Here is a 19,840-nt window from a genome sequence, read left to right as displayed (position 1 = left end):
ACAGAAGGAGCCCAAAGGACAGAGCGGAAGGAGGGAGGTTTATATACTGGTAGTGTATACTATGGCGTCTTAGCAGCATCCGGGTGGGGGAAAGCTGGGTAAAGGTGACGTGAGTGCGCGCATGCGCATTGCGCTGTAGGCACACTGCCTTCCGGGCTATGGAACGCAGGTGCCTGACACGCAATGTACGCATGCGCTGTGCAATCCGGCGTGACGACAGGACAAGGGCGTGCTGTACGTTCCTGTGAAGTATCGTGAGATCCAAGGCACAATATAGCAGGCAGCGGTGGAGCATGTTCTAGAGGGAATTACTGTGCACGCTATAGGGACTGGTGAAAGGTGTTCTAGGACATCTAAAAGGGGAAGAAAAAAGGGGAAAGTTAGAACAATAATACAAGATGTAGAACAACTTTATATACACAAGCAACAGTTTTAGAGTGTTAACTACGGGTTAATAAGACTACATGAAATAAGTGATAACAAAATCCATAATGCATTAAACCATAGATATATGGGATATATAATGTATAATTGATACAGAAGGGAGATTTCCCCATTTGGGAAGAAATCACATGATAATGCATTATTAAACATCATTAATACCGACCAGAAGCAACCATCAGGTGCCAGGGGAGTATCACATGTACAGGGAGACTCCAGTGGACAATCTTAAGGGAAAATTGTTACAATGAGCACAACATAGAATTAAATGATATTAATCGACACAAGTAATGGTCAAGGATGACATTAATATGGTGAAAAATTATTTCTTATTTTTTAATTTTAAAAATTTTTTTATTAAAGGACCTAACCAAAGACCTCATATTCTTTGGTTAGGTCCCTTTAATAAAAAAATTTTTAAAATAAAAAATAAGAAATAATTTTTCACCATATTAATGTCATCCTTGACCATTACTTGTGTCGATTAATATCATTTAATTCTATGTTGTGCTCATTGTAACAATTTTCCCTTAAGATTGTCCACTGGAGTCTCCCTGTACATGTGATACTCCCCTGGCACCTGATGGTTGCTTCTGGTCGGTATTAATGATGTTTAATAATGCATTATCATGTGATTTCTTCCCAAATGGGGAAATCTCCCTTCTGTATCAATTATACATTATATATCCCATATATCTATGGTTTAATGCATTATGGATTTTGTTATCACTTATTTCATGTAGTCTTATTAACCCGTAGTTAACACTCTAAAACTGTTGCTTGTGTATATAAAGTTGTTCTACATCTTGTATTATTGTTCTAACTTTCCCCTTTTTTCTTCCCCTTTTAGATGTCCTAGAACACCTTTCACCAGTCCCTATAGCGTGCACAGTAATTCCCTCTAGAACATGCTCCACCGCTGCCTGCTATATTGTGCCTTGGATCTCACGATACTTCACAGGAACGTACAGCACGCCCTTGTCCTGTCGTCACGCCGGATTGCACAGCGCATGCGTACATTGCGTGTCAGGCACCTGCGTTCCATAGCCCGGAAGGCAGTGTGCCTACAGCGCAATGCGCATGCGCGCACTCACGTCACCTTTACCCAGCTTTCCCCCACCCGGATGCTGCTAAGACGCCATAGTATACACTACCAGTATATAAACCTCCCTCCTTCCGCTCTGTCCTTTGGGCTCCTTCTGTCTGGTCACATGCTGCAATAGGTAAGGCTACTAGTCCTATCTCTGGTTCCACCCTGTTTATCCCTCTTTGTAACGCTAATTTGCCTACCCCTTTTCCTAACCGTAGGCATCCCGGATTACCCCGGTCTTTATACCGCTTCCTGTTTAGGTATGTCCTCTGTCCTATGGATTATACCACACATATACGTTTCCTACAGTCATTTTTCACCATTCTTTTTCTATCTCCTCAGCCTGGTTATCTCATGGGGTGTTTCCCCTATTACATGGTCACCTAGCATTTTGTGGTCTGTATACCGTCTCTTGATTAGGTATGTCCTCTGGTCCTATGGACTGTACCATATACATATATGTTTCTTGTCTGCTAGCTCTCATCATTTACTGTCTATCCTTGCAGCCTTGCCAAACACATGGGGTGATTCCCCTACTATATGGTCATCAAGTACAGTCCACAGGCTTCTCTTTCTTGACGTATCCCATCGTCATATTGTTGGTATGTCCTTTCCATTTTTCCTACATTGTACTCATACTATACCTAACTCCATTATATATTTTGCCTTTTCTAGCAATCACCTTTTATTGCATCCTTTTGATGTGAGCCCCTACATAATACACATCATATCCCTAACACTGGTACGTATCCATATTTCCACTACCTGTAACCATACTGTTTCATGTCTTCCTTCTACATTTTTTCAATTCCTTCTCCTTTTTATGACCTTAGCCCGTATAAACCCTTATCCTGACTACATTTCGAACCACGGATTTTCTATAGCTTCGTGCTGTGCCCCTATCCTACATGTAAGTCTATATAGAAGTTCATCTCCTGATTGCATCACATTATATACATTGTATATAATTCTCACTTCTTTTCCTTACAGTACGTTTCACATATACTGTGTGTGCAGGACTCTTCCTTAATACTATAATATTAAACGGGTAAGCCCCGCCTCCTCCTCTTGTTTCCTCGTTTCTCTTGTTCTCTTGGCTTGCATTTCTCTTTTTCCTTTTCTTTTCTTTTTTCCCCTTTCCTCCCTCTTCTCCTTCTCTCTTTCTTCTTCTCTCTTTTTTCCTCTCCTTTTTACCATATATTCTTCTCCTTCACACCTGATGTAGATTCCATTACACACCCCGTCACCCATGCACGGTAATTGATCCCCTCCTCTCCTCTCCCTTTTTCCCATGTATCATCCCACATACGCTGTGTTGATATGCTATGTATTTATATCATGATGTTATTGTAAATTGTGCCCTTTTTGTATTTCTGTACAATACCGTTTCAGCATCTTATGTCCCTGGTGAAGGCTCACATATGAGCCGAAACGTTGGACCTCACCCTGCTTGTTTTGCCACACATTGACTGCATTGAATTTTTTCACGAATAAAACACCAGCATATTAAAAGCAACTTGATTGGATATTCTCCTTTTCTTCAATTGTGTGCCGGGTTTTTCTAATATATTGGAACTGCTTTTTCTCCCGAGCACCGATCCTCTTTGTAGTAGAGCGCAGCTTATCTCTTTCTTAATTTTTATTTTTAACATTTTTTTCATTTTTACTTTGCATGCAAATTTTTTTATTTTTTGGGGCTGTGGGACTTTTAATTATTTGCAACTTTTTTTATTTTTACTTTAATTTTTAAATATCAGATTATTCAGTGTGCTTTTATTTTTTTTTATTTTTTTGGGGGGTACTATACACCTATATACCTAATTTTGTAGGCAAAATATATATATATTTTTTTATGAAAATCCTTTTTTTTCTGCTGTGGGACGTTTAATTTTTATTTTTAACATTTTTTCATTTTTACTTTAATTTTGATTTCTTTTTTGCATTTTTGTAAACTTTAACTTCTTGATTGCCTTTCACGGAGCCTCAGTTACCATTGACTTGACAGTGGCATCTATGTGGTTAACCGAGCCAATCAGACTAGTTATAATAGGGATGATTGAATACTTCGATTATTCGGCTTCGCGAATATTTTCCGAATATCTCGCCGCTATTCAACTATTCGATGTGCAATGTAAGCCCGAATAGTTCTGAATAATTGTTATTCGGGTTTCCCATAGACTTACATTGCGCATCGAATATTTGCGAATAGTCGAATAGCGGCGAGGTATTCGGAAAATATTCGCGAAGCCGGATAATCGAAGTATTCGATCATCCCTAGTTATTAACAGACAGGTAGAGGCATTGTGCGGGGAGAGAGCAGGTGTGCGAAGGAAGAGCCATGGAACGGCTGTCCCCGGAGGAACGAGCAGATGCCGATTCCTGTCCTAATGGAAAGTGGCAGATTATATTAGGGCTCTGTGACGAGGAGTGGATAATGGGTAGTGTTAGAGCCTGACATATGTAATGTACTAAAGAAAAAAATAGACTTCTTGTATGGAGCTGATCTGTGTAGACGTTACGAAGAAATTTATTACCAAAATTAGATTTTTTACTTTCACCTTCATTACACATGAGACATTTTCATAAATATGTCTCAATGTTGTTCAGTGACTCCACCGCATATAGGAATACAGGAAAGTAATGAATATTAGCGTCTGACTGACTTGTCACATTATATCAGTAACATATGATAACATGGAAAATATGATAACATGAGGAAAGTGGCTCAGCCCGGTGCTGGGGAGACAGATTTATCGGCTCAGTTCCAGTTCATATCTTTAATGGTGTCACTTGTAGGATAAATGTGTCTCCTCTTATAAAGTAAGCTCGGACGCTGGAGGCCAAAGATGTATAAAGAGGATGAGGCATCAGAATATGAAACCTACCAACGTCTTGTTTATACAAATAGAACATGTTTCTGAGATCTGCTCGTTTTTAGCAATGGGTCCGTAATTCCTAGATTGTTAAGGCCCCCTCACATGTTATTGATTCCGGTACGTATGATGCTGTTTTCATATGTACTGGAATCACAGACATACGCAGACGCATTAAAATTAATGGGTCTGTGCACACATCAGTGATTTCTCATGGCCTGTGTGTCCGTATGTGTGCCGCCCCCACGCCAGCAGCCCGCCGCCGCTGCTCGGATCCGGATCCGCGGTGGCTTGAGGGGATCTCCGAACCCGGGGGTCGGGGTCGCGTGGCCACTCGGAATACAGGAGATTGTATGGACAGTTCGTGACACCACTCGTGGTAAGATGTAGTACCACCCCTGTAATGGGGAATAGCCGGTGTAGATGGTGCGGGCAGCAAGATGTTTAACCCCTCCACGGGTAGGGGGGAATGCCTCGAGACTCGGTTTGGTAACGGGAAGGTGCCGTTGGGACGGTCAGGGATCACGTTAGTACTCACTCAGTCCAATAACACTGACACCGACAACTGTGGTAAACCAAAGTTTTTAATATTGCTGCAGCAGGGAGGGAGCACACCTGGATACCGTGCCCGTTGGTGTTGCTTGTTAGCCTGTGGCCTTTTCCGTGGCACCTTTCTTCTAACGGGTCCCTCTAGCACAGAACTATCGGGTCCCGCTCACCAGTGTGGCTACCTGGATGAGCTTGCTCTCAGGGTTCACGCTTGGGATTTTCTGGACAATGTATTGGGAAAGTCCTATCCCCCTCATTGCACTAGTACCCCGATTTTGGAGCGGGTGGAGAACGGATCTTGAAGGCTCCGACCTCGTCGATTAAATTGTCAAGACGCCTGAAGCTCCTTCCTGACCTAGGGTCTACGTACCCCGTAGTGATCTGGCCCCTGTCCGGTGATGGCACAAGGCCGCCGGCTGTCCTCCTCGACAGTCCTTGCCGATTGTCACGATCCTCCTGCGACTGGGGTCCAGCTCCTACCAGGCCCAGACCAACATCTGCCACTTAGTAACTCAAGGAGCGCAGCTCCTGATCTCACACTTTCACCTCCAACACTACACTCCCCATGAAATCTCCTCTTGAGAGTCACTCTTCAACTGACTGTCTCCTAACACTCCTGACCTCCCCTTAACCACCCCCCAAGTGGGCGAGCCTATTCCCTTCAGGCAAGCCACTGGTGTGTCTGGTGGGTGTGGTGCAGAGTGTTCCTAGGATTTTGATTGGCTGTTCTTAGCAACACCAAAGGTTAGGGACCCGTAACCAAGGAGGAGGCGGATACTGTGCAGAAGGGCAGATTGCGCAATACTGTACTGCCCCGGGGCTCGGCCGGCTGCCGAGCCGCTCGGATCCGTGCTCGTCGGTGGGTGGCTCGAGCTCCTCCCGAACCCGGGGGTCACGTCGCTATGAAGGGATGCTGGCGCTACGTGAGGGGTGGTGTTCGGTGGGGAGGTTCAAGGCCCGGGCCGCGGTTGTTTGGGGGTTATGGCACAAGGCCGCCGGCTGTCCTCCTCGACAGTCCTTGCCGATTGTCACGATCCTCCTGCGACTGGGGTCCAGCTCCTACCAGGGCCAGACCAACGTCTGCCACTTAGTAACTCAAGGAGCGCAGCTCCTGATCTCCTCACACTTTCACCTCCAACACTACACTCCCCATGACCTCTCCTCTTGAGAGTCACTCTTCAACTGACTGTCTCCTAAGACTCCTGACCTCCCCTTAACCACCCCCCAAGTGGGCGAGCCTATTCCCTTCAGGTCAGCCACTGGTGTGTCTGGTGGGTGTGGTGCAGAGTGTTCCTAGGATTTTGATTGGCTGTTCTTAGCAACACCAAAGGTTAGGGACCCGTAACCAAGGAGGAGGCGATTACTGTGCAGAAGGGCAGATTGCGCAATACTGTACTGCCCCGGGGCTCGGCCGGCTGCCGAGCCGCTCGGATCCGTGCTCGTCGGTGGGTGGCTCGAGCTCCTCCCGGACCCGGGGGTCACGTTGCTCTGAAGGGATGCTGGCGCTACGTGAGGGGTGGTGTTCGGTGGGGAGGTTCACGGCCGGGGCCGCGGTTGTTTGGGGGTTAAGTTCGTGACGCCACCCACGAGTTGTGGTGAATGTGGACACCACCGCTGCCGTTAACTAGACTCCCGGGGATGGTGTTGTGCAGCCTGGTGTTGACCCCTCCGTGGGCAGGGTGTGATGGTCCCGGGGCCCGGTGGTTGTGAGGTGCGGGCGGGATGGTGCGGTGCGATGTGCTGCCCAAGGGCACTGTTGTACTCACTATTATAAATACACCGGAGTCTCTGGTAAACCAAAAGGATGGTGGTTGGTGCCCGCAGCCGGCTGCCCTTTGCCCCTTACTCAGGTTGGTGGTCCCCGGATTTCTCCTGCACCTCTGTAGTAGAATGCTGACTTCCTTTGCTTCAGCGACGGGAGTCCGCTCCCCGGCTAGTGGATGTCGGGGAGCCCGTTTGCTCGCAGATGCTGGCCCGTGGGATCTCTATGCCTGGGCGGTGGCTTTCTATCCCCCTCGTTGGGCTGTTGCCTTCAGTCGGGACTTGGGTGGGAAAAACCTAAGGTCCAGACCCCAATCAGTGAATTTGACTCGGTCCAGTGGCTTCTGGGCCTCGTACTGGGTCTGAGTACCCCTCCTGGTGCTCCGGTTTCCGTTCGGTTCCCCGGTTCGGTACCGGCGGGCTACTACCCTGTCCCGGTCCCTGACGGTTTCACCGGCTGTCTTCCCGGCTCCTGTAGGCGGCCACCACCGTCTGCCTCCTGGCCACAGGGTATCCGGGCTCCTACCCAGATCCCTGACAGACTCTACTCCTCTCTACTCCACTTCCCTAACAGATCTGTGTGTTTTTCCCGCCTCAGGCTATCCATACTCTTTGGTGGGCGTGGCCAACTGCCTGACTCCGCCCTCGGGTGTGAACGTCAAGACCTGAGAGGGGTGACTCAGGGTTTTTAGGTTGGCTGATGATACCTTTTTAGGGGCTGGTGTTTGTGCAGGGGGTCTACCTGTGACTACCTGGCTAGTCCAGGGAGTCACAATTAGAGTTGAGCGCGGTTCGCGGTTGCGGTTCTCCAGTTCACGGTTCGAGTGATTTTGGGGGCTGTTCTAGATCGAACTAGAACTCGAGCTTTTTGCTAAAGTTCGATAGTGCTAGTTACGTTCGAGAACGGTTCTAGCAGCAAAAAGCAGGGCTTTTTACAGCTACAGTGTGCAGGAGCCATCGCTGGCAGCCTGCCAGAAGCTGGTAACCAAGATAAACATCGGGTATCCAAGCAAAGCGCTTTGGTTAGTAACCCGATATTTATCCTAGTTACGTGTGCAGGAAGCCGACACTTCCCCGCTCAGCTCGCTCCGCCCCCTCCTGCACGCGGCATGTACACATACATACACACACACACACACACTCACCTGTCCACAGCCATGCAGTCCACGACACTGACGTCCTCAGCGCCACATGACCCCGCTAGGCTCCACCCACTTCGCACTCTGCCGCCAGCACACATGGCTCCGCCCACCTGGCACTCTGCACACATGGTCCCGCTAGGCTCTGTCCACCTGGCACTCTGTACACATTACCCCGCTAGGCTCCGCCCACCTGACACTCTGCACACATGGTCCGCTAGGCTCCTCCCACCTGGCACTCTGCACACATTACCCCGCTAGGCTCCGCCCACCTGGCACTCTGCACACATGGTCCCGCTAGGCTCCGCCCACCTGGCACTCTGCAGACATGGTCCCGCTAGGCTCCGCCCACCTGACACTCTGCACACATGGTCCCGCTAGGCTCCGCCCACCTGGCACTCTGCACACATTGTCCCGCTAGGCTCCGCCCACCTGGCACTCTGCACACATGGTCCCGCTAGGCTCCGCCCACCTGGCACTCTGCACACCTGGCACTCTGCACACATGGTCCCGCTAGGCTCCGCCCACCTGGCACTCTGCACACCTGGCACTCTGCACACATTACCCCACTAGGCTCCACCCACCTGGCACTCTGCACACCTGGCACTCTGCACACATTACCCCCCGCTAGGCTACGCCCACCTGGCACTCTGCACACATGATCCCGCTCGGCTTACCTGCGGTGATGAAGTCCCGACCTCAGCGCTGTCACTGTCCTCCATGGCCACCGCTTGTCACATCACCTTATCTCGCTTCCGACCCGAGACTGACTAGCGAGGACGTCACGGGCCTCTCGCGATACTTGGCTGTGAAGGTCATTGAACTCAGTGACAGGTGCTGTCAGCAGTGCAGGAGATCAGCGCAGGTAATTTACCTTGCTGGCAGCAGCACTTGTCATCCCCTGCAGTGACCTGGGCTGACCCATTGATGTTAGCTCAGGTCACTGCACTGCTCTCCCAGCCAATGGGGAACATCCTGCTCTTCATTGACTGGGACAGTGTGGATCGTCATGGGAACCCCTTGGATTACACCAGACCTGGATTTGTTTTTCTTTGTAATAAATTGGTTAAAGAGGGAATGTTTTGGGGAGTGTTTTTTCAAATAAAAATGTTGTAATACTACTGTATGTTCTGAGGATTTCGATTGCGTTAGGGCAATGACAACAGAGACGAGTTCTTGGTACAAGATGTTATATAATATGTCACCACGGTAGATACACAACGGGAATAAACACAGTAAAACAACACACAAAACGGAGCGAAGGGGATTCCCGGGGCCACGCACCGGACTCCCCCAGGGAGACCACCAGAGCGAACCCCTGTACAGGGACTGTCCGGCAATCAACCCCGGAAGGCCTAAATGTGCGGCAGCCGGTACACAAGGGGCAAGTGGTATAGTCCAGGAGTGTCCGTACGGGATGATTGTCCAGAGTGGTTACGAACCGGGCAGAGTGCTGATCAAAGACGGCAGACGGAGTCCGGGCACAGCTTGAAGAAAACCGGGTATGGTCCAGAGTCGGTCGGTAGAGTTTCAGGAGAATCCAAGGCAATCAGGAAGTAGAAACAGCAAAGCAGGAGCACACAGCAAGCAGTATACTCAGGCACTGGACTGGGCTGAGAGGCGGCCTTTTAAGCAGCTGGACAGGAAGTAGGGCAACAGAACCTTAAACTCCATGTTAACTGAGGGCAAGCTCATTCAAAAGAGAACTGGAAAACCTGGAAACCTGACATTACTCCCCCCCCCCAGAGACGGCCTCAGGACGGATCAGGGCCCGGCTTGTCCGGGAACCGTCGATGAAACTGAGCGATCTTCCGGGGTGCCCGAATGTTACCCACCGGTTCCCAGGAATCGTCCTCGGGGGCGTACCCCTGCCAACGTACCAGATATTGAAGCCGACGACGATGGAGCCGGGAGTCAATAATGTCCTCAACCACGAACTGCTCCTCGCCGTCGACCATCACAGGCGGAGGAGGAGGCACAACACGACCACGAAACGTATTAGGGGAGACAGGTTTGAGGAGAGACACATGAAAGACCGGGTGTACCTTTAGATGGTGCGGCAACCGTAGCCGACAGGCCACAGGGCTCACGATCCCGGTGATCCTAAACGGACCGATGAATTTTTGTCCCAGCTTCTGCGAAGGAACACCCAATCTCAGGTTTTTGGTGGATAACCATACAGAGTCCCCTACCTTGTACATGGGTGCCGGTTTCCGGTGAGTGTCTGCCGACCTCTTGTAACGCTCCTGGGCCGTAGCCATTTAGAACCTCCAGATTCTGTCGAAGCTCTGTCAATCTGTCCTCCACCGCCGGCACCGAAACCGCAACCGGTGACCTAGGCAAAACATTCGGATGATAACCCAAGTTAGCAAAAAAGGGCGTTACCTTAGTGGAGCTGCTCTGAGTGTTGTTATAGGAGAACTCCGCCAACGGAAGCATCTTCAACCAATCGTCTTGGAGATGGCTGACATAACATCGAAGGTATTGTTCCAGGGTTTGATTCGTCCGTTCGGTTTGCCCATTTGTCTGAGGATGGTATGCAGAAGACAAACAGACATCAATCTGGAGTGCCGTACAAAAGCCCTTCCAGAACCTAGACGTGAACTGCACGCCCCGGTCAGAGATGATCTCGTCTGGTACCCCATGCAATCGGAATACGTTCTGGATAACCAAATCCACTGTCTCTGCGGCTGAGGGAAGACCGGTACACGGAATGAAGTGAGCAGCTTTAGTCAATCGATCCACCACCACTAAGATGGTATTGTGCCCGCCTGAGACTGGCAACTCCACAATAAAATCCATGGAGATAGACCCCCAAGGGCGAGATGGCACGGGTAACGGTTGGAGGAGTCCCGTAGGAGCCACACGAGGGACCTTGCACCGGGCACAAACCACGCATGAGTGGACATAGTCCTTTACATCCTTTAGACAGGTAGGCCACCAGAAAAAACGGCTCAGAAATTCCTGCGTCTTCTGTACCCCCCTATGACCAGCCAACACGGAGTCATGGACCAACTTGAGAACCCGAAGTCTTACGGCCTCCGGGACATAAATGCGTCGCTCTCTCAACCACACACCATTCCGAAGAACAAGAGTTACATCATTCGGGGGGGCAGCAAGAAATACGTCACCATCATAGGCCAGCTTGATGTCCTTCCACAAGTCCTGGATTACTCCAACGAAATTGGCATCCGATAACACGGTCTGAGACGGGGTTCCAGGCACGGAGTCCACGGCGTGGATTCGGGACAAGGCATCGGCTTTCCCATTACGTGAACCTGGACGGTATGTAACGACAAAATTGAATTGGTTAAGAAATAGGCTCCAACGGGCTTGCCGTGGAGACAGGCACCTGGCAGACTTAAGAAATTCCAGATTACGATGATCTGTGAGTACTATCACTTGCTGCGCGGCTCCCTGTAAGTGGTGTCTCCATTCCTTGAAAGCGGAAATAATCGCTAACAATTCCTTGTCCGCAATGTCATAGTTCCTTTCTGCAGGGGACAACCGGCGGGAAAAGAAAGCACACGGATGTAAGAGACTCTTGTCCCCAGTCCTTTGAGAAAGGATGGCCCCTAATGCGTAGTCGGAAGCGTCGACTTCCACGATAAAGGGAAGTGCGGGATTCGGATGTACCAATATAGGCGCTGAGGTAAAACAAACCTTGAGACGATGGAAGGCTTCCTGGGCCTGGGCGGACCACACAAACTTCTGTCCTTTCTTGGTTAACAGAGTGATGGGACGAACGATCTCTGAAAAATTACGGATAAAACGTCGGTAAAAGTTGGCAAAACCGACAAAGCGTTGTACCTCTTTGACGTTACCCGGTTCCGGCCAGTCCAGAATTGCTTGTATCTTGCCAGACTCCATGTTCAGTCCCTGAGGAGAAATGACATACCCTAAGAATTGTATCTGTGAGCAATGGAATTCGCATTTCTCCAGTTTAATGTACAGGTGATTTTCCCACAGCCGGGTAAGTACGGTCTTGACGTGCTCCTGGTGTTCCTGTAAGGAATCAGAAAAGATTAGGATATCGTCCAGATAAATCACCATGAATTGGTCCATGATATCCCTAAAAATATCGTTAACTAGATGTTGGAAAGCCGCGGGAGCGTTACAAAGTCCAAAAGGCATCACTAGGTACTCAAAATGTCCATACCGACATCGGAACGCGGTCTTCCACTCGTCTCCGGGACGTATGCGAAGTAGATTATATGCCCCACGGAGATCCAATTTGGTGAATATTTTTGCCTGTTGGACCCTCTCCAATAGCTCAGGAATCAACGGTAACGGATACCGGTTCCGGATGGTTATTTTATTCAGTTCCCGGTAGTCAATACAGGGTCTCAGAGTCCCCTCTTTCTTTTTCACGAAAAAGATGGGTGCCCCTGCTGGTGAGGTAGACGGGCGAATAAATCCCTTGGCTAGGCTCTCATCAATGTATTCTTTTAGTGCTTCTAGCTCAGGTGCCGCCAACGGGTAGACATGGCCAAACGGAATCTCCGCCCCTGGAAGTAAGTCTATGGGGCAATCATACGGTCTATGCGGGGGAAGCCGATCGGCTTTTCTTTTGTCGCATATGTCAGCAAAGTCATCATAAACCGGGGGTAGAACAGGTACCTGTACAGTGCCCTCCGCATTCGGTGTTACTGGAACCGGAACAGTTGGACTAATGGTCGGACCACTCTGCGGTGGGAAGGTTATTTCCTTAGTTTCCCAATCGATGACCGGATTCGTAGACCGTAGCCACGGAATACCTAAAATAATCGGAAAATGAGGAGAAGAAATTATCATGAAAACAAGGGTCTCCTGCTGACCTGGCTTCATCACGCATTCTAGCGGTACTGTTTCCCGATCCACTGGTCCAGAGCTTAACGGAGATCCGTCTACCGTCTCCATGGTAACCGGTGAGGATCTTTGCTGAGTCCGGATACCGTGTTTCCTGGCAAAAGAGGAGTCCATGAAATTTCCCCCTGCCCCAGAATCTATCATTGCAGAGGTAGGTATTAGATGCCCCTCCCACCGGATCTGAATGGGGAGCGAGCAATGGGTATATTTCCCCTCTGAGTCCTTCGGTGAGGTTGACATTACAGTCAAGGGAAATACCGCATCCAAGTGCCCACTTGCCTCAGAGATATCGGACTCTGCGTCCGTGTTGTCACACTCTGCCATGGCTGCCAATACCTTATTTGGGCGATTCGGACGTTTCGGGCAGTCGATCAAGAAATGATCCGATTGACCGCAATAGAAACACAAACGCTCACGGAGCCGGTGTTCGCGACGTTCGTTGGTCTCTCGCTTTTGCAGAGAGTCCACTTGCATAGGAACGTCCTCGGCCTCCCGTGGTGTCCTGAGAGCGGGTTCTCTAGAAGGAAACGCAAAGTTGTTTACACGGTTTACAGCTGCCCACTTTTCCTGTCTACGCTCCGTCAAGCGGGTATCAATACGCACACAGTGCTGGAGAAACAGTTCAAAATCCCCTGGAGATTCGGAACGAGCTAACTCGTCCTTGATGGTACCGGACAAACCTTTTCTGAATACAGACAATAATGCATTGTTTCCCCAGTCGGTGTCTACCACTAACCTCTTGAACTCAGTGGCGTATTCAACGACAGAACGCTTTCCCTGACGTAAGGAAAGGAGAGCCGATTCAGCGGTAGCACGGCGATTCGGATCATCAAACATTTGCGCCATTGCGTTCAGAAAGTCATCCAGGTGATTTAAACGGATGTCCCGATTCTCTATCATAGGATTAGCCCAAGCCAGTGCTCGTGAGGTTAATAACATGATTATACATAACACTTTGGACCGGTCAGAACGGTAATAATCAGCATGTACATCAAAAAACAGTATACATTGGTTCACAAATCCACGAAACTGACTACGATCACCATTGAAACGGAATGGGGGTAACCTAGGCATACCGGCAGCTGATACGGACGTAGTGGGGACGGCTTCCTGAGCCTCCACTCTGACTTGCAAATCCTGAATAGCCGGACCCAGTACCTGGTGATCATGGCCCAGCTGTGCCTCCACATCTCTGAGTTTAGTTTGCACCGCCTCCATCTCCTGCTGCAGGGAGTTAATCATGGAAAAGAGCTGATCTACTCGTGTCTCAGTCATTGCCCCAGCGAAATCCTCTTGTGGCCTGAGTATAATGTAATACTACTGTATGTTCTGAGGATTTCGATTGCGTTAGGGCAATGACAACAGAGACGAGTTCTTGGTACAAGATGTTATATAATATGTCACCACGGTAGATACACAACGGGAATAAACACAGTAAAACAACACACAAAACGGAGCGAAGGGGATTCCCGGGGCCACGCACCGGACTCCCCCAGGGAGACCACCAGAGCGAACCCCTGTACAGGGACTGTCCGGCAATCAACCCCGGAAGGCCTAAATGTGCGGCAGCCGGTACACAAGGGGCAAGTGGTATAGTCCAGGAGTGTCCGTACGGGATGATTGTCCAGAGTGGTTACGAACCGGGCAGAGTGCTGATCAAAGACGGCAGACGGAGTCCGGGCACAGCTTGAAGAAAACCGGGTATGGTCCAGAGTCGGTCGGTAGAGTTTCAGGAGAATCCAAGGCAATCAGGAAGTAGAAACAGCAAAGCAGGAGCACACAGCAAGCAGTATACTCAGGCACTGGACTGGGCTGAGAGGCGGCCTTTTAAGCAGCTGGACAGGAAGTAGGGCAACAGAACCTTAAACTCCATGTTAACTGAGGGCAAGCTCATTCAAAAGAGAACTGGAAAACCTGGAAACCTGACAAATGTGTTTGTCGTCTATTTTTTTTTATTACTGACTGGGTTGGTGATGTCGGGTATCTGATAGACGCCTGACCTCACCAACCCCAGGGCTTGATGCCAGGTGACATTACACATCTGGTATTAACCCCATATATTACCCCGTTTGCCAGGGCACGGGATGAGCTGGGGCGAAGCACCAGGATTGGCACATCTAATGGATGCGCCACTTCTGGGGCGGCTGCGGCCTGCTATTTTTAGGCTGGGGAGAGTCCAATAACCATGGACCTCCCTAGTCTGAGAATATCAGACCCCAGCTGTCTGCTTTACCTTGGCTGGTGATCCAATTTTGAGGGGAACCCTACGTGTTTTTTTTTTAAAATGATTTATTTAATTTAAAATAACAGCGTGGGGTGCCCTCAGTTTTGGATTACCAGCCAAGGGGAGGCTGCCAGCTGTGGTCTGCAGGCTGCAGCCGTCTGCTTTACCCTAGCTGGCTACAAAAATAGGGGGAACCCTACGTCATTTTTTTTTTTTTTCATTTTTTTGGCTAAATACAAAGCTAAGCACCCCTTAGTGCCACATGAAAGGCACCAAAGGGTGCAAAATTACAAAATGCAGGAGAGTGGGACATTATGTGTCTTTCTGCCATTATAATGACAGAAAAGACTGATATGAAGTGTACAAGCACAGGAAAATCACCAGAGAGCTCTACGCTGTGAAAAGCAGTAGAAAATGGCACTGGAGTGAACATGTGACCGCCTCATGTAGGTTGAAGCTATGGATCCTGGGTAAATTTATGTATTTTCCCTCCTTCAGTTTTTTTGCAGTACACAAAAAAAACGGAAGGCACACGGATGACAAACATGACATACGGACCGTCTACCGAACGGAAACGGATGCCACACGGATGCACCCGTGAAAAAAAACGGACTGTTTTTTGCAGACCACAAAAATGGATCGGTCGTGTTAATGTAGCCTTATTCTGATCTGCCGTTTATAAACAGCAGGCAGAAATAAGTGAATAGCGCCCCCCAGCGTCAGAAAATCTCCGGGGTTTCAGGGCTAGCTGATTCAGGACGGTTTTTCCGGTCCCGCTCACGTGATCACAGGTATACACCGTACACCGATGATCACGTTACAGTAAATGACAGCGCCGGTAAAAAATTATTTATCTCCCATTTGGCATGAACAAACATGATAAATCTCCTCCCCGGTCCCCTCCGGTCCCCCGGTGTCGCCAAAGTGCCCCCCTGATGCCCTCCCAGAAATCCAAGATGGCCGCGCGCACAGCAGCGCGCCGGCCGCATTCACCCTACTCCTCTGATTTCTGTCGCATGTGCCATGACACATGCGACAGAAAACTCCTCCCCAGGCCCTGCCAGGTCACCCCCTATAACCCCACCAGTGTTCCCCGGTGTCCCACGGTACCTGTGCAGCGTTGATCCCCCCACGGTCCTCTCCTTCACAATAGACGCTGCCGCATGCACAGAGCGGCTGTCAGCTCAGCTTCCTGTGTTCAGACACAGTGAGTGGTGATTATGCATCTGTAAGCTAAATGGGCGGCACGGTGGCTCAGTGGTTAGCACTGCAGTCTTGCAGCGCTGAGGTCCTGGGTTCAATTCTCACCAAGGACACCATCTGCAAGGAGTTTGTATGTTCTCCCCGTGTTTGCGTGGGTTTCCTCCGGGTACTCTGGTTTCCTCCCACACTCCAAAGACATACAGCGCTATGGAATTAATAACGCTATATAAATGAATAAATTATTATTATTACTGCAATGCCCTGCTCATGAGGTAAGGAACATAATTGATCAGGAGAGCTATATACTACATTTCCAAATGGAGGGATTTGCTTTTATAGTTTCCCTGCTGAACGACTACCAAACATGAGAGTCCGTTATACGCCACAAGAAAACACATCTAAATAGCGAGCTCTGTTGTTAAGTATTCATTCAGCTGGATAACTGGACTTAAAGGGGTATTCCATCTCCAAGATCCTATCCCCAATATATAGTAGGTGGAATAGCAATAATATCAGCAAATACCAATATTTGGAAATGTAGAATAGTTCTCCTGATTAGGCATGCCCTTACCTCATGAGCAGGGCATCGCAGCTTTGGTAGCAACCATTACGACATGGACTCTGCTGCTGTGGACGCGGGGAGTGCAGATTCTTTGCACCCACACTCCTCATATGAAGGGTCTGCACTCCTAGAAAATGGGGGATACGTTCCTTGAGTGTCTCCCCCCCATATTCTAGATGGTCCAGAGTCGTCATGGGACCCCTTTATTTTTTTTCTTACAATAAATTGGTGAAAATGGAAATGTTTTGGGGACTGTTTATTCAAATAAATTTCTTTTGTCGATTTTTTTTTGTTAGTACTGACAGTTTATGATGTTGGGTATCTAATAGACGTCATGACATCACAAACTGCTGGGCTTGATCTCAGGTGACTTTACAGCTAGTATCAACCCGATTTATTACCCCGTTTGCCACTGCACCGGGGCATGGGATGAGCTGGGGTGAAGGGCCAGGATTGGCGCATCTAGTGGATGCGCCACGTCTGGGGTGCCTGCGGCCTGCTATTTTTAGGCTGTGAAGGCCCAATAACTATGGACCTTCCCACCCTGAGAATACCAGACCACAGCTGTCCGCTTTACCTTGGCTGGTGATCCAATTTGGGGGGACCCTACTTTTTTTGTGTAATTATTAATATTTATAAAATAATTATAAAAAAAAGAGCCTGGGGGGACCTCCACATTGTATCCCCAACCACGGTAAAGCTGCCAGCTGTGGTTTTCAGGCTACAGCCGTCTGCTTTATCCTAGCTGGCTATCAAAAATGGGGGGACCCAACGTCATTTTTTTTTTAACTATTTTTTAAATAGAAAAAATTAATGGGCTTCCCTGTATTTTGATTGCCAACCAAGGTAACGGCAGGCAGATGGGGGTGGCAACCCATAGCTGTCTGCTTTATCTGCGCTGAGAATCAAAAATACTGCGGAGCGCTACATCATTTTTTTTAAAGATTTATTTTTACAGCATTGTGATGTCCAGCAATCAAAATACAGGGAAGCCCATTTTGTTTTTAGTTATTTAAATAAATAATTAAAAAAAATATATATGGGCTCCCGCTGCATTTTTTGTATTGCTAGCTAAGGGTAATTCAAGCAGCTACTGGCTGCTAACCCCCACTGCTTGGTGTTACCTTTGTAAGGGGTGGGCAGACCCCTTACAAGGAAGCACAGGTTTTCTCTGAAGTGGTTAATGCTGTCCCCATAGAAACTGTACAGGAGGGAGGTGGAGCCGGCAGCTTAGGGGGAAAGGAAGTGTGTGCTGGAGGCAGTTGTGTCCGGGATGGGAGAGAAGAAACAGCCAGGGGCAGAGTGTGGAGCTGAGTGGGCAGAAAGAAAGAAAGAAAGAAGGGAGCTGGAAGAACAGGGAAGCCGGAGAGAAAAGGAGCGGGCAGAACCTCATAGTGCGAAGCAGTCCCGGTGTGGGTCCGGTCTGTGGGTAGCCATAAGTGGGAGCCAGGTGAAGCAGATTAGCCGGGCACATCCCCACTGGAGGAGACGTCAGGGCAGGCTTTCCCCAACTAAGAAAAGAACGTGAAGTCATCTGTAACTGCCGGTTTTTGGAAAGAGTTGTGAAATAAAGAATGTCTTTTATTTGCATCGAACCATGCCTGGAGAGTGTTTATACGTCGGACGACATCTGCACCACCACACTCTGCCCCACCAAGACATCTCCCGTCCCGATAGTGACGGCGGAGCCAGGGGTAAGCCTGACAGAAGGGGCCACGACTACAAGCCCCGAGGCGCCCCTGGCACCCCGTTACATGTGGCGTAGTCGGCAGGATCCGGATCATATGCAAGGGGTCCCGCTCCAAGAAGAAGGAGATCAAGTGATGCCGAGGACACTGGATCCAGATTATTGGAAAAGAGTCCCGATCCCATGGTGGGAAGAGGAAGAAGTGCCTAAGGCGTTGGACCGGGCACAAGATGGCGGCAAGATGGCCGTTGTCTGTGAAGACACAGAAAGCGCGCGCAGAATTGGCGCCAAAAGAAGAGCCTGGGGCTGGCCGGTGCCGAAAAAGAAGTTCGGAGTACTCCGCCCAAATTGGGGAGGTGCCGGTCCCAGGGCACGAAGGAAGATATGTGAAGTGGGCGGTGTTCCAGAGAAAAAGAAGAACCGCCGCGTAGGGGTCGACCTGATGTGTGAGACTGGGGGTGGAGTATACCCAAGAGCGGGAAAAGTAAGCCCGCCTCCACTTCCTCCAGCATCTCCACTGACCCCGACGCCATTACCAGAAACGCTGACCCGGAGAAGGGGACCCCGGCGGTGTTGGCTATCCACCAAAACCTGACCACTCATCCGGTCATCGTCATGGGCAGCCCTCAGCCGTCCCGTGCAGCGACCCCCTCACCCCCGTCGGGGGCAGAAGAGACCAAGCCGGAGACCGAGACGTTGGAGCAATCCGCCAACTACGAGCCCTTCCGGAGGCTGCGCCGGTTGCCCGGACAGTCCCTGTCGGAGTACGTGCAGGCCCAACGAGCCGAATGGCAACGTGCATATCATCCGGAGGGACTTTTCAAGACCGGAAGATGGCGGGCCTGTTTTTGTTCAACACCGGCGTTGTTTTGAGCCGGAAGAAGGTGTGTTGTTTGTAACCGTTCAAGTTGCTGAGCCCGGAAGAGAGCCTGATGCTGGACTGAGCCAGGGGCTCCCTCCGCGTCGTTAAGAAGTTTTTTGCCGAGTTGTGTTCCTGCCAGCTAACGTCTAAGACCGGGAGTGCTGCAAAAGCCTCCGGGCAGAAACTCCACTAAGACCGGGAGTGCCTGCCGACGGCCTCCGGGCACGACTAAGACCGGGAGCTTCCAGGAGGAACTCCGGGCGCTGGACTGGTGTGCCCTTGCGGGTGCCCTCAGGTGAACATGTTCGCAGTTTCATTAAAATGACTTTGTTTAGTTTTAAAATGTGATTTTAGATTTGTGCCTTGCCGGGAGGCTTAGGCTTAAAGAGGGGAGGTATGTAAGGGGTGGGCAGACCCCTTACAAGGAAGCACAGGTTTTCTCTGAAGTGGTTAATGCTGTCCCCATAGAAACTGTACAGGAGGGAGGAGGAGCCGGCAGCTTAGGGGGAAAGGAAGTGTGTGCTGGAGGCAGTTGTGTCCGAGATGGGAGAGAAGAAACAGCCAGGGGCAGAGTGTGGAGCTGAGTGGGCAGAAAGAAAGA

This window comes from Anomaloglossus baeobatrachus, chromosome 2, assembly GCF_048569485.1.
Source record: "Anomaloglossus baeobatrachus isolate aAnoBae1 chromosome 2, aAnoBae1.hap1, whole genome shotgun sequence".
Taxonomy (NCBI): Eukaryota; Metazoa; Chordata; class Amphibia; order Anura; family Aromobatidae; genus Anomaloglossus; species Anomaloglossus baeobatrachus.
This window is presented reverse-complemented; position numbering follows the sequence as displayed.